A 15,428-nucleotide genomic window follows, 5' to 3' on the forward strand; every position below is an offset into this window, starting at 1 on the left:
GGAGTTCTCCTGGGCGTGTTAGCTACGTGCTGAACCCAGACGCGGACAAATACTTGGCGCACCATTAAAATCAAAACACAGTCAAGGTTTATGACTTCCGTTATTTCAGAAACATTAAACTCCAGGAAATCAATCGAGGTTCCGACCACTTGAACTGTTCGAGTATCTTCGCGACAAAACCTAAGTGTAGATGTAGATGTAAAAAGAGCTCCATTCAAAATATCACATTTGTAATATCAGACCTATCGCTAGTATTACTACCCAGAGAATAGCATAAATATAACCCGTGAAAAATTACTTACCTGAGCAGAAGGGAGGCTTCTGCAAGTTTGAAACATATTCGAAAGCTCAGTGAAATGTCCCGGCGTCTTCCTTTTATTATATTTCGTTTTCTAGGGATTTACAAGCACGACGGAAAAATTGAAATTATTTTTTAACTGGTCCGAAACTGGACAACATATTGCAGTACGTTCCAGTCTGTACAGTTGTCTAACTCGTCACTAGACTAATTTCATATACTTTCACGAGTACAAATGAAACTTACGGACAAAATATATTTAGCTTGAAAGATTGAGATATGAATTTCGGTTTGTGTAAAGGCAATGTAGTGTTACCAGTGTATTTGAGGAGGTTTTCCGTTGATGTACGTTCGCTAGAAAAGATGCAATGTTGTGTGGTATTTGGGCTTAGTTTCAACGTTATTAAACACCATTACTCCCAAATTTAACATTGCACATTTTCTTGCGCAGTTTATTATTCAGGTTTAATTTCGTAAGTATTGTATTTTTTTTACGCCCTAGAGGAAGCTTCACCCGTAGTGCAAGGGCTAAATAATAAGATCCTTCCATAAATCTTGGTATTAACTCCCTAAGAAGACTTAATTTTTCTCCATTTTTTCATCACCGTAGAATTCCGAAAGTAACTTCTAAGGTATGTTTTGAATACTGCATGGCGCTCTAGGCGGTACTCCTTATATGGACTGTGTATGTATATGCGACCCCAAAGGGTATAGATTTGAGCTGTTTTGGACTGAAAAAAGGAATAGATTTTGACCAATTTGGTCTGAAGTAGGGGTTGTTTTTTTCACTCTGGCTTTGCATTTGACATTTAGTTAACAAGGAACTATTTTTTCCTTATCAACGCTAGCTAATTTGTAGCCCTTCTCAAGTGCCACGCAAATGGAAGCCAATTTCTTAAGTTAGAGCCGTGTACTAATTTTAGAGGCCTCAGAGGGGTATCGAGTTTTGGCTCAGGTCAGAAAAAGGGTATGGGAAAGTCAGAGATTTTAATCTGAAATAGGGCACAGGTTTCAAGGTTGGAGCCGCACACCCCTACCAAAATCTTTGAGGAGCACAGCCTCCGTGTGCAATCTTGTCCGAGCTGTTGACACGAGGACTGGGAAATAATCAACGAGAATGGACTTTTAGGATACACTACAGTACAGGTACATGACGTAGTAGTGTGTACTCCAGCATAGTATTCGAGCAAGGCATGGCGGTGGTGTAGTATTGGCAGAACGTGGTAAACAATTGTTTTTCTTTTTCAACAGTAGCTGTTTCTGGAGAGGTTTCAGTTCTTTATTTTTTCGTTTGTTTGTTGCAGGTTTGCTGACGGGAGATGGAGTGAAAGTATTGGAATAGCGCGTTACGTGTGGTTCTGTGCTGTTTGAACAGGAAAGGAATGCTTTCGCCCTCGACTTTCTTCGCATGATTCTGAAACTCACCTCAGAACAGATGCTTAGAAAAGCTTCAGGTAGGATATTGCACCCTGCTAGTTTGTTTTCTTAATCTCTTTGCTGAATTTTCCACAGAATTAGTTCCATGTTGTCAGTAATTTTCTTAATCCATGTCAGCTCGGTCCTACAGGGTCCATTTGCTATTTCTGTATCGGCAATGTATCCTAAAATGGGATATGCGAATACTTCGGCGGTCAGTGAACAGCTCATACTCTGAAGAAAACCTAAAGCACTGTCTCTTTGACAAAAAAAAAATGTTTTAGTCAGGGCTCGAAATTAACTTTTTCGTCCGGGAGCCAGCGAGCGACTAACGGAAAAATTTTGGTCGCCAACTTATTTTATATATAACTTACATATACCCAAGAACGCAAGAAAAGTCACAATTAAAGAGTGAAAACAATTAGAAACAACACGAGTAACACTTAGTTATAAAGCTACCGTTGTTCTCAGGTGATATGTCTCTGGTCCGAAGGTGATGGTTGTCTCCATAGTCATTTTAAATGAAGCGAAGCATAAAACGTTTTAAGTCCGTGGCTTTCATTGTGAGACAAACACGGGTCCTTGCATATTTTCCCTTTGCTACTTCTTCGAAATGCCGTTCTTTATTTTTGACTAGCTCTCCTCGATGCCTTTCTACAACTGATGAAGGAGTCAAAGTTTGGATTAGCCTTTTGGCTAAATCTTCATTCCCCCACATGTAAAAACTCACGTAATTCCTTCAACTGATAGGTATCTCCCACTATTTTCGAGACAAATGAAAAGCGCATGGTGTTGAAGTGTGCCTGCAATCCCAGTTTTGGAAGAAGCCGCTGAAACAATATGGTGCGCCGTGAACGCAGTATCGACGTGTCGAAGTACATTCAATTTTTTTAATTGTCTTGTAGTATTCAGACATTTTACTGGGGAAGGAAGGGTGAGTTGTATACTAGCTACCATATTCGATTGATTTCCAAATATAAAGATTTAAAAACAAAAGTTGTGTCATGGGTTTTCTTTAGTTATCGGACAAAATGCGAGTCGCCAGCTGGCGACCAGTTCTGAAAATTTAGTTGCCAGTGCTCAATTTTTTTTGTTGCATTGGTGACCAGTGAGTCGCAATTTCGAGCCCTGATTACTGTTACGTTAATCAGGGATTTCACTAAAATTTGAGGTAGATGGATGGATTGCCAGGGTTCGTACGGGTCCTGGAAAACCTGGAAAGTCCTGGAATTTTACTGTGGCATTTTCCAGGACTGGAAAGTCCTGGAAAAGGGCTACTGGTCCTGGAAAGTGGTGGAAATCTGTTAAACTCAAGTAAAAAATATGAAATGTATGGCAGACAGCAAGGAGAATTAAAGTTGAGATCTTGGGAGCGAAAGGGTTAATGTGAATTTTAGAGTCCTGGAAAAATCAATCTGAGTCCTGGAAAAGTCCTGGAAAAGTCCTGGAAATTTGTTTCTGTAAAAGGGTACGAACCCTGGATTGCCATTCTCAAGTAAGCGGATCGGAGGAGCCAAAACTATGGACTAATTGTGTTGGAAAATATGCAAAAACATGAAATCATAACTGTAATACCTTCAGAATAAGTGCCAGCACCCCCATTCCTCCATTCAATGTTGATAAATGGTAAAATGCCAAAATCTGCTAAATGAAAGTGTCTTGTGAACATTGAACAGGGAAGTACATGCACAGGGGTGGGGTCAAAATGTATATAGAATGAAGTTGTGACCAAGGTTGTAGCAATAAAAAGGTCCCTTTTGTCTATGGAGACTGGGGGCATGCTACCCCCTGAAAATTATGAAGCCTGAGAGCTCAGAAATGCATTTTCCAGCATTTTGGGCACCAACTTGATTGTATTCTATAAGGTAGATTTCTTAACAGGAACAACAAGAATTTTTAAACATTTTTCCATGACTATTGATCTGAAGAAGCATGTATTTTAGTCATCATACATATCTTGCACGATATATAAATGTTCAAAAATAGGTGGGCAATTATACATGCCTGGGATTTCAGTTATCAACGTAAAACTTCATAAAGAAAGAGCCACATCTTATTGTTCAGATAACTACCAATGGTTCTTTTTTTTTGCTGTTCGGCTCATGGTTTTATCTTTAATCAGTAGGAGAAAGCTACTCACCCTTTGCGCAAAATAGATGCGGGGTTAAATGTATGGTGGAGTGTAAACGAACAAACAGAAAGCAAGTAAATACAATGTAAATGCAGTTGATTAAGATGGTAACTGTACACAGGCATAGGATAATGCTTCGTTTAACTGTACTTGTAACTGCTATTGATTCATTTGTATGTGAGCTCAGTACAGAGGCAATTTGGATCAAAATGGCAGTTACAATCGGTTTACTGCCATTTCTGACTTTTATTATGCAGGATTTCACTCCAAAACAAATGCTTCACAAATGCCAGTTACAGGGATGCTGGCCAAAATGTTGTTACCATATTCAAAATACTAAGTAATGTTCTAAACAATTTTTTGTCAAATGAAACTGTAGATTTATTTAGTTTAACAGTGTGCATTTATTTACATAATAAAGACAAGCTTTTGTTATTCTGCTTGGAAGAAGAGTGTTATAAAGCTAACAACTTCCTGTCTTCCTGCTCTGGAAATTCAGAACTGAAAACAAATTAATACTGTCAGAGTTCTTGGCATAAATGGCTGCTTGTGTTTTTGGAATTCCACCTTCTTGGTCATTTACTTTAGTACCTTTGAATGGCAGGGCTCGAAATTAACTTTTCGTTCAGGAGCCAGCTGGCGACTAATGGAAAAATTTTTGGTCCCCAGATTGTAAATTTTGGTTGCCAACTTATTTTATATAAAACTTACACAAGAAGATAGATAGATAGAAACTTTATTAAGAATGTCATCAACCACCTAGCTGGGGAAAAACTCCCCTACTAATACGGGGACATAACAAAAACGAGTTAAATTAGAAGAAAATACCTAAAAAAACAAAAAAACCAAAAAAAAAACCTATAGCTATTTACAGTAGTAAAATTTAAATCCAAGTTAAAATATGTTATGAGACTATGTACAGTGGATTTTATAATACAATAATACATACTTAAAAAATTCTTTAGGAGGAGCAGAGCGGACAGCCTCTGCAGCCATCATCTAATAATGCATCAAGATTGTTGAGATTTCTGATGTTCGTCTTAAAAGTGCTGAGAGATGTGGCCTCTCTTAACACAATTTTATACGTTACTTTGCATGCAAGAAAAGTCACAATTGATGAGCGAAAACAATTAGAAACGACATGAGTAACACTTAGTTATAAAGCTACCATTGTTCTCAGGTGATATGTCTCTGGTCCGAAGGTGATGGTTGTCTCCATAGTCATTTTAAATGAAGCGAAGCATAAAACGTTTTAAGTCCGTGGCTTTCATTGTGAGGCAAACACCGGTCCTTGCGTATTGTCCCTTTGCTACTTCTTTGAAATGCCATTCAAAATGCCATTAACCTAGTTCTTAGGATATTCTTTGGCAGTTTGTTGAAATCCACTTTCCCTACATCAACAACTGATGAAGGATTCAAAGTTTGGATTAACCTTTTGGCTGAATCTTCATTCCCCGCATGTAAAAGCTTACGTAATTCCTTCAACTGATTGGTATCTGCGGCTATTTTCGTGGCCAATGAAAAGCACATGGTGTTGAAGTGTGCCTGTGATCCCAGTTTCGGAAGAAGCCGCTGAAACAATATGGCACTCTGTGAACACAGTATCAACATGTTGAAATACATTCAATTTTGTCAATTATCTTGTAATATTCAGACATTATTTTACTGGGGACGGAAAGGTGAGTTGTATACTAGCCACCATATCCAATTGATTTCGTAATATAAAGATTTAAAAACAAAAGTTGTGTGGTGGTTTTCTTTAGTTATCAGACAAAACGTGAGTTGCCAGCTGGCGACCAGTTCTGAAAATTTAGTTGCCAGTGCTCAATTTTTGGTTGCATCGGCGACCAGTGAGTTGCAATTTTGAACCCTGAATGGTCAAAATACAAGAAAGCAGGCTTCTGCAGAAAGAAACCACAAGAAGACCTTCGCAGTTTTCTCCTGTGCTTTTTTCCTTCCATAATGGTATTGCCTTGTTGATTACAGCTTCAGATTCTTTTACTGGTGGCCCATTAATGGAAATATGAAGTGGACTTTTGAGCATATATTTCTTCAGGGAATTTCTTAAGTGTGTTTTTAGATGCTTTAGGGCCCTGCTCACAGTGTTCTCCACAGATTTTAAAGTAGTCAGCTAAAAATTGAAAGTAGCAGGACTTGCAAATGGAAGCGAGCTGCTAGGGGGTATGGGGACCTCCCCTCCAAAAATTTTTTGTAATTGCGTAGCTGGAGATGTGATCTGACGCGTTTTGGCGACAACTGACACAAGAAAAGATGTGTCATTTTTGGTCAGTTTTTGTTCCATTTTTATGCAAATTTGACAGTATTTACAGGGTTTAAAATTAAAAAAAATTGAAGTCTCATTTTTGCAACCAGTTAAGAAAAGTGAAATTTAGTTGCAAAGCATAAGTTGATTACTAATAAGTATTTTGACTAATAAATTGATAACTCTTTGATTTTATTATCTTTCAGCAGCTTTTATTAATTTCTAATGATGTCTGAAAAACAGTTTCTGAATTACTTTGACGGCACAATCCAGATCGTAAATTACAACATTTGATCAAATTTGAAAACGTACAATCCACAGAAATAATCCTGTTAAATGATAATTTGTACTCTACCCCAGGTCCATTCTAGGTGATTTGCATTAGTGTACTTAACATTTCATTCTTGATTCTGCTTTTCATTCGTGTCCTTAGCCTGTTCATTTCTGAAGCCCATCTTTCTGGCCAAGCATCACTCATAGCAAGCCAGATACAAAGTGCTGGTATGTGGCGTGCATGAACAAGCCCTTTTAAAATTATTATTATTTATTTATTTTCCACAATCATATGTTTACAATGAGGTCTCGAGTAACTATGCAACAAATAACAGTTAGGCCTTTACACATTCTGCTTGAAAGAAGGCTAAACAGCTCAAAAGAATTGCCCTCTAAAAAGACTATTCTGCTCGAAATTATGCGCCAAAAGTACTATGATGCTTGAATTATGCTTCTGTAAAAATCAATATTCCAGGGTTCAAAATACTCAAACATGAAAAATGAGACATTATTTCACCTATCTTTGGTGAGGCTAAACTAACATATGTGCATCAATTAGTTAGTCCTTAAAACTAACATGGTTAATAACTTGTTACAATCTAAAGAGTCCGAGACAATGATGAACCATATCAGAGATGGTTTTGTCCATCCACTGTCACTGCTGCTAACATTACTGGCTTGACCACTAGATTAGGTTAGTACATCAATACATCAAAACGTCAGCGGCCATTATACTACAACACCAGGGATGTTTTGAAGTAATCTTCCAGTGCTGACTCCTGCTGGTCACTGGAAAATGCTTTCAGGAGAGAAAACACTTGTTCTGCTGCAGCAGATGAATGTTGGCTCAAAAATATCTTTGCTGCTTCCCTACAAAATCTAGGTAATGCTTCCTCGTGTCTTTTCCACCAGTCAAGGATGTGTCTTGCATGAACTCCTGTTTCTCCTCTTGGGTGATTTCTGTCATCATATGTGCATAATACTTCTGCCAGATCTCTCTCTCATTTTTGCAATTTCTCTTTTCCTGAAACATGTTTGTGACTTTTTGTGACACATGATTGTTAACCTCTTTACTGATACTTCTTCACGATATGCCTCACAGAAAATGGCCCCCTTTTTGCCCCATGCAGAGTCCTTAAAGCATTCATCCGGAAATTCCCAGATTCTTGCTGCTGACAAAACATGTTGGCCGTCTAAAAATGGCGCAATTGGTCCAAATGCCCTTCACACTTTTTCGTCTAGCGTGCTTAATTTTCATGGGCCAAACTAACCATTTAGATATGGTATACCCATAGCGTAGGTCTTTTTTCAGAACCTTCAATTTATCGAGATATTTGTATTCTAGAAGAGTTATGACCCTCTCAAATCAGTTGAAATTTGGTTTGTAAATTAAATTGTGATGTGTTTTTCAAACAAAGATCTGTTGTCAGATCTCCCCTATCACTGAGGAACCCTTATTAGGTATTATTCCTAGCTCCAAAGAAACAAAAATAATCAAAAAATTTAACTACACCACTCTATCTATGTGTCATTACATATATTCAAACAACATAATCAGTAGTAAGGGCATTAACATGCACAAATTCATCAATAAATTATCTCTTAAGTACAATCTGGAAAACATCAATTAATTACAACAAATATTTAGAATAAATATTAATTAATGAAAAGACATCCTCTAATAGTAATGCACAGCACTGTAAACTCGTAATTTTGTAAGTAATGTTGGTACTGTAAGTGGCATTGGTACTCTAAGAATTGTAGCAGTTGCAAGACAATTAAAAAAAGAAATTTTATTCATTAAAAAAAATTTCATTAATTAAGGCTTCCTTGATTTTTTCAGTGGTTATTTTGTCTGTGATAGAATGTTCGCCTTCTTTATCAACGCATCCATGATGACAGTAAAGGCTGTGAGCCATGTGTCTTTGGCATTGATTTCAGTTGAAAGGTGTGCTGTTGGACCTTTTTTGTGAAGACTTTCTGGCACGTGCCACAGGTTGTACAGGTGGTCACCTGTTTTTCAACTGCATAGGGCATTTTCTTTTTGCAAGTGGGGATCTGACAAATCAAGAAACTGTTGACTTTGTCGCAAAACTTGAACTCACTGACTGTTATGGTCTTCTTGACATTTGCAAGCAAATCTTTACCTTTGGTGTCATCTACAATGGCCTCTATTTCATTGAAAGTGGTGGGTACTGTTGTTCCAAGATGTACCTTGCCATTGAATTTCTTCACACTCAGATTCTTTATGTCATGGCTAGTTCCACTCGTCAGCATACTGATTGTATTGTCCAGAGATGAATAGTCCCATGACCGGTGGCATCTTCCAACAGACAGTTGTCTTTCACAGTGCCTACAGTGCCGTTCCTCTTTTAAACTTCTTTTGGCTCATTTGGACCCAGGGTCATGGTGGCTGTGACATTTACCCTTTGATTTCTGCTTAATCCACTCAGTTGGCTCAAGGTAATGCTGATACCAGAATCTGTGGTGTCAGATGAAGTTTTTGTGGTCCTTTAGAAGGTTCAAAGTCCAAATCATCAGGGTTTGCTTTTGTCACAGATGTGTACCCATTGACAAATAGCTGGTCATTCTCTTCCTTAGCAGTCAGGAGCTTCATTGGTGACCCAGATTATGGAAATTCAAGAGCTTACTGGTGTGATTTTGGATCAAAGCCAATCACCTTGGTAAATTTAGTTGGAGAGGTTTGCAGCTGAAATGTGTAATAGTCTCCACCAGATCTGCCCTTTTTGAAAGGAGTTAAACAATGGATAAAACCTGGATCACTATCGGCAAAAGAAGTAAATTATGGAATTAACATTATTTAAAAAAAAAAAAAAGTTCAGTAGGCATAACAAAGGCTTTAAAGTTGCCCTTCCTTTGCAAAATTCAGTCAGTTCTGCCCTGTGAAGCGATAAGTTTTCTTTAGTTTTATTTTAAAAATGTTGTTTCCATGACAAATGTGTGAATATCAATAGTGTAATTTTGGTGTTCTCTCATTTGAACAACCTGTTTCTTTTTCGATTGTTTTGATTCTATTCAGGTTATCAAATACTCCTAAAAGGCATAAATACAATTGCTAGCTCACAACACCATCGGAAACATTAAGTTTTTAACAAAGGATTATGGAAAACAAGGCGGGGGGGGGGGGTAGTATAAACTGAAGAGTCAAACTCGATACCTTTCTGTTTTGATGCCATGGCAACAAAATATACAATGGACTGTACTTCAGGACAAAGAAAATCTGTAGCTGAAAATAAAAAACAAAGCAAGAAAGAACCATTAAAATGTATGACAGAAATATGCAACAATTTTTATGGGTTTAAAAGGGTTTATATTCCTTTATCAATACAGAAAAACTTAGCATTTTTAAATGCATATTGTATACCAGAGACATATCAAGGAGGTATCCATTGGTGTCTGGACACCTCCCACATAGTGCTGAGAATTTAACATTGTATGTTTACCTATCCATGCAACATTCCTATTATCTCTGGAATATCTGCATTTTTCCTCATAACATACCCTTTCCAAAACTGACTGCCCTACTCTTAATGTTTCTTTTAATCTTTTGTTTCTACTCTAGTTTCCTATTTAGTACTGCTTGATGTTGTTCACATTAGAACACTAATGTTGGAGTTATTCATAACTGGCTGATTTGGTGTAATTTGCTAGCACATTTAAATGTTCTTCTTCTGCTTATCTGCTTATCTATTTCTAATGCTTGTTAAGCAATCAAATGACAATGACAGAAGAATCAAGGGATCTAACTCTACTTATGGCAACACATGTCATGCCTGTTGTTCTCTCTATGGGGTCAAGATCAATCCACGCTTTAGGTAATGTGAGTCCTTAACTTTTGTGTATGGTCATCGCCCATGCAAGCCCAAGTGATAATTGCTGCTGCTCATGAATTGCATTACGTGACTGAGATGTGACAGTAATAGGGGGGATTAGGACACAGTTTGGTAATGTTGGTAGGAAAGATGGTCCTGTGTAGTGTTCAAATTGAAGTATAACTGCTATAGGTAAATGTGGCGGTGAGTGATTTGCTGCATGCACAATATCTATAACTTTTCCTGTAGATCTGTTACACAGTCCAACATCTGTCCATAAATTCATGGTGAGCATTACTTTAGCCTGTATAGCAAGGAATATGGTAGGTACTAATCTGGATATTTCATCTGATGATAAAGATTTTGCAGTTGTTGATGAATGATGTGCCTGAATACAGGCTATAGGATTATTCAGCTTAACTAATTGGCTGTCGTTATATGCAGCTACTTCATCATTGCTATAGAATAATCTGTAAATTCATCAAGATTTTGAACATGTGATGGCTGTCGAGATAAGAGGAGTTGCCAGTCTTCTAAAGTGGATTCCCCAGTTTGATGCTGCACTCACAAATCTTTGAAAACTAACTGCTTCGCCTCATACCCCTGGACTCTTTGGTTCACAGATAGCTTAACTGCACTGTCAAATGTTAAATATGCGAGATGCCCCTGTTCACTAATATCCCCTGATGGCTTTGCATGATACTTAACAATTATTGGATGAGGTTGAGCATGATAGCGATACTTATCAAGGCCAAAGTTTGTGTTACTTGCCAAAGCCAAATAACACAAACTGAGGCCTTGATAATGCTCATCATGCTCAACCTCATCCGATAATTGTTTTATTATGTGTATTCCTGAGCTGCACTTGTAAAGACAAGAGCGTGAACAAAAAAGTGATCAATGTACAGCAGCCAACTTGTAAGTAAACAACTTTATTGTTTATAAGCTTTTATAAGCTTACAATCTTTCTTGCGCTCTAAAGCATCCAGTATAAGGTTTTTCCAAAGCCCAAAACAAATGAGCTGTTATGGAAAGTCAATATCATAAAGAGAAAGTTCTTGAAAAGCTCTCTCAGGAAAGAGATTGAAAACATTGAAAATATTCTACAAATTCTTTGAAAAGGTCAAGTTTACTGTATGTTTACATTACAGTTGAAGAAATTGAAATTCTTCGTGATCTCTGAACGAGAGCTGCTTATAATTCTTGCGAGAGGCTAAGAATGGGAGATTACTGGTGTGAAATCATCACTGATAGCTCTTCACTAACCTTGCATCTTGTAGTAAGGGTTTCCGACATCTTTGTGCAAATGTCAGTTTTGCTATAGCTCCGGATGCTGGCTTCATTTTTATGTCCGCTTATGGCCATAATATGCCTTACTTCAAAACCTGACTTGTCAAGGATTGTGACAGCTGTCACCCTGATTGAATGGTTTGTGTAACACTTGGAAAGTTTTGCTTTTCGCGATATGTTTTTCATTTTCTCACCAAGTGTACACTCTCTGACCACCATGTTGTCGTACCAAACATCCTCAGAAGTGGATACCTTTCTCTTGGGGCGCTGAAATAAAAACTCGTTTAAGGGATTTAGGTGACTCAGATACAGCTTGGAGGAAATCACAGGACAATTTGGACCGGGCTTTTCATACATCAAACCTCCATCGAAACCTTCGTATCTTCCCGGTGGTTTTTTGTTAATTCATCCATTGCTTTGCACACGTAGCGTGCTCTGGTGTTGTCCATGTTGAATGAAAAATCAGTCTTCTTGAGTTGATGGAGATTTTGTCTTCCTTGGCAACAAAAGTACAGCACTACTTCAAAAAAAACTTTGTTTTGAAGCTTTTCTGGATCAGTCAGACTAAAGGCAGTGCTTTCGTACAATTTTTAAGGTCTTCTTCGCATATCGGTGGCTTGTGTTCAACTTTTACTAGCCCTTGTCGCTTCAGGTCCAGACACTTCGCGCCATACACTTTGTTTGCGTCGTTAAACTCTGAATCATTGATGGTGTCAAAACCACGAGTAGCTTTGAAATGACGATTTAATCCAAATCTGAGGCTGTTCAATGTGCTCTTTGAATAAGAAGTGCCATCCACTTTTCAAGCTTCTGCATAGAACAGCTTTAGCACGTTTGCAAGCGTATCTTTTGTTTGAGGTTCATCTGCTTTCTTTTCCTTCAAATACTGATGAAAAACCTTCAGTGCTGACTTTGTGGCCCTTTTGGTGCTTTTTGCATCTTTATCATCAAGAAGGTTTAAATCTTCTGATATTGTGGCAAACCTTGATTTCAACTCTGTGGTGACAAAACTGATCAAACTGCTGGTTAGTGTGTTAGGTGATGTCACTTCTGCATGCATAAAACTATTGTCTGTAGGTATGATGTCACTTCTACATATATAAAATCTATTGTCTGTAGGTATGACATAAGGGAAACAGAGCAAGCAAGAATTGGCTGCGTGCTTATAGCCAATCAAAATCGAGCTAGTAACACCAATGTATAATAAAAAGGTTTGTCAGCTACAGGTGCTAGTTGAGCAGGGTCTCCTTCTAAAATAATTGATTTACCCCCAAACACTTCATCATGTTTACCAGTGACTTGCCTACAGTGCTTGTCAATCCACCCAAGTGTGGTCTGGCCAGGCATAGAATATTCATCTAGCAAAATGTACTTATTACCACGTAATTTATCTTGTAATCTTAAAAGTGTATCCCTGTGAAGGTCTTTGTTGCCTATAGGACCACCAGGTCAATTTAGAAGTGAGTGAATGGTTACCCCATTGATATTGAATGATGCTTTTCCAGTAGTGGCTGATTCAGTATAAGTTTTCCCAAGTAGGATTCTCAGAGCATTAACGAGAAAGCTTTTCCCTGTTCCTGCATAACCATTATGATCAAATGTAATGGTAAATGCAGGGCAGGATTGTCGAAATGTTCTCTTACTAAAATGTATGTTAGTGATTGCATATTATTGAGCTTATCAAGATCTACTGGATTACGCAAAGTCTGAGGCTCAACTAAAAAAGTTTTCCTTTTAGAATTTATCCAAGATGGCATTTCTGGAACTTCCTGTGAGATGTATGGACAGGTCGTACTCTGCCAATCATGCTGTTTTCCAGTTTCATTTTCAGAAATAATACATAATGTGGAATAATCAGCTAGGATCATCCATTCTTCTCGCTGGGGTGATTCGGTGCAGTCGCTGCTCTGATCATCAATACTGTCAGAGGACTGTATGTGTTCAAGTTTGGTATTTTGGCATATTCTGTTTCTGAGAATGACTTCCATTCTGAGATACACACATCACCATTCTCCTTTGTGTTTCCCCAGGCATTTTCTGGCTTTTTTGTCCATGGTTTATATTGTAGTAGCTGGTACTTGCAGTACAACCAAAATGTGGGACTCTTAGAGTTGGATGAATATGTTGGGAAAACCCTTCTTATAATGTTTTTAGACTGTTCAACTAATTTGTTACTGACAATTTTGTACTTGGTTGCAAATTCTAGAAAGGTCATTTCATTCTAGTTACATTTTGCAGATACCGGATACTTCTTGTGTTGTGCATAGATATCCAGTAAGCTGTCAGTTGTTGCTGTTTCTTTGGGATCATTAGATAAGTGCTCGAGAGCCATTTTAGTTAACAGGGAGAACTGTGAGCCATGTTAGTAATATTGCACACCTCATCAGTGAGAAGACCATATATGCTAAATAATAAAATAATAAATAAACATATTTATACAGGATGACCATTTCAGTTATAACAACTGCTGTCAACATGGGTACTGTGTTAATTAAACAAATGAATAATTAATAAAATAAAATATTAAATATCCATAAATCTAAAAAGCTATATAAGAAATCTAAAAATATACATATAAAAGGAAATAAAGAGACTGGAACTAGATTCATATACAATTATCAAAAATATCTGCCCATTTATAAAAAAAATGCTCTAATTTAACCCTGTCAATAACTATTTGTTCTTGTTCGTAATGTCATAATCATGAATATTATGTCTTTTAAGTTTAAAATATTTGGAGAAATAGCTTGGGGCCCTTCCCTCGAGGCAATTTTCAACCAGTTTAACAATGTGGTTTTCTCTTCTTCTTGCAAGAGTTCCCAACCGAGACTTGTAACTATCTGTTCAGTGGACAAATGGGGAGTATTCAAGGCTATTCTACCACCTTGTCTTTGTAGGCATTCCAGACCTTTCTCATTCCCTTTACCACATCCATGGAAAACAGCACCACAATAATCCAAAATTGGAAGAATCATTAATTTAAACAATCTGTTCAGTGATTCAATTGTTAATGATGGTCGTGCTCTTGAAAAAAACCCAGCATCTTAGAAACTTTCTTCTTTACATAATCAATATGCTGATTCAGAGAAATGTTGCTGTCCAATATTACACCAAGATATTTAAAGGCACCACAGTGCATCACAGATTCTCCTCCCAAGGCTACATTGACCCCTTTGATGCCCTCATGGCATAGTCTCTGTTGTGTACCAAAAACCTCAAACTCAGTCATTTTCAAATTCAAGAGAGGTTTGTTCCCTCAGAGCCACTCGGATAGACTTATGATTTCCATGTTTAACTTTAGCTCCACTTCCATCAACTGTGCAGAGGAAAACAAATATGACTGTATTATCGGCATACATGATAACATTGGAGAAATTAATGAATGATGGTAGATCATTAATATATAATGAAAACAACACCGGCCCCACAATGCTTCCCTGCGGTACTCCATTTTCCACTGGCAAAGGACTTGACAAATTGTTTCCTTATGATACAACGTGAGATCTATTAGAAAGGTAGTTTGTGAACCATGTAATCAAGTTGTCCACAAAGCCAAATCGTTCCAGTTTAAAAATAAGTTCTTTATGAGGCACAGTATTGAAGGCCTTCTTGAGATCTACAAATAAGGCACCAGTTAACTTTCCAGCATCTGCTTTTCTTCTGATCTTTAGTGAGATAAGTTACCACACTTTCTGTTGAATGATGTTGTCTAAATCCTGATTGAGCTGGACTCGGAAGATCAAACTTCTTTAGATACTGCTGTAGTTGGAAGTTTACAGCCTTCTCTAGAATTTTTGATAATACTAGCAGTATGGAGGCTGGTGTATAGTTGTCCATGTTTTCACAACCACCAGACTAGTCAATCGAACCAAGATGTTGGAGCTATAACTGCAGCACTGTCCTTCAAAAAGTGTGCAGGAATTC

General features: G+C 37.6%; 1 long non-coding RNA gene and 1 pseudogene across 1 annotated transcript in view; one reads left to right on the forward strand and one right to left on the reverse strand.

Annotated features, from left to right (window-relative positions):
- The first annotated feature begins 1,161 nt into the window (after nucleotides 1-1,161).
- Nucleotides 1,162-15,428, forward strand: part of LOC145501154 (uncharacterized) — a 46,296-nt gene continuing 32,029 nt past the window's right edge. The window contains exon 1 of the long non-coding RNA XR_014051196.1: nucleotides 1,162-1,752. This is a non-coding gene — a long non-coding RNA (uncharacterized LOC145501154). The remainder of the gene's footprint in view (nucleotides 1,753-15,428) is intronic.
- On the reverse strand, nucleotides 11,442-12,564 carry LOC145501035 (uncharacterized; annotated as a pseudogene).

Source organism: Orbicella franksi, chromosome 10 (genome assembly GCF_964199315.1).
Source record: "Orbicella franksi chromosome 10, jaOrbFran1.1, whole genome shotgun sequence".
Lineage (NCBI taxonomy): Eukaryota > Metazoa > Cnidaria > Anthozoa > Scleractinia > Merulinidae > Orbicella > Orbicella franksi.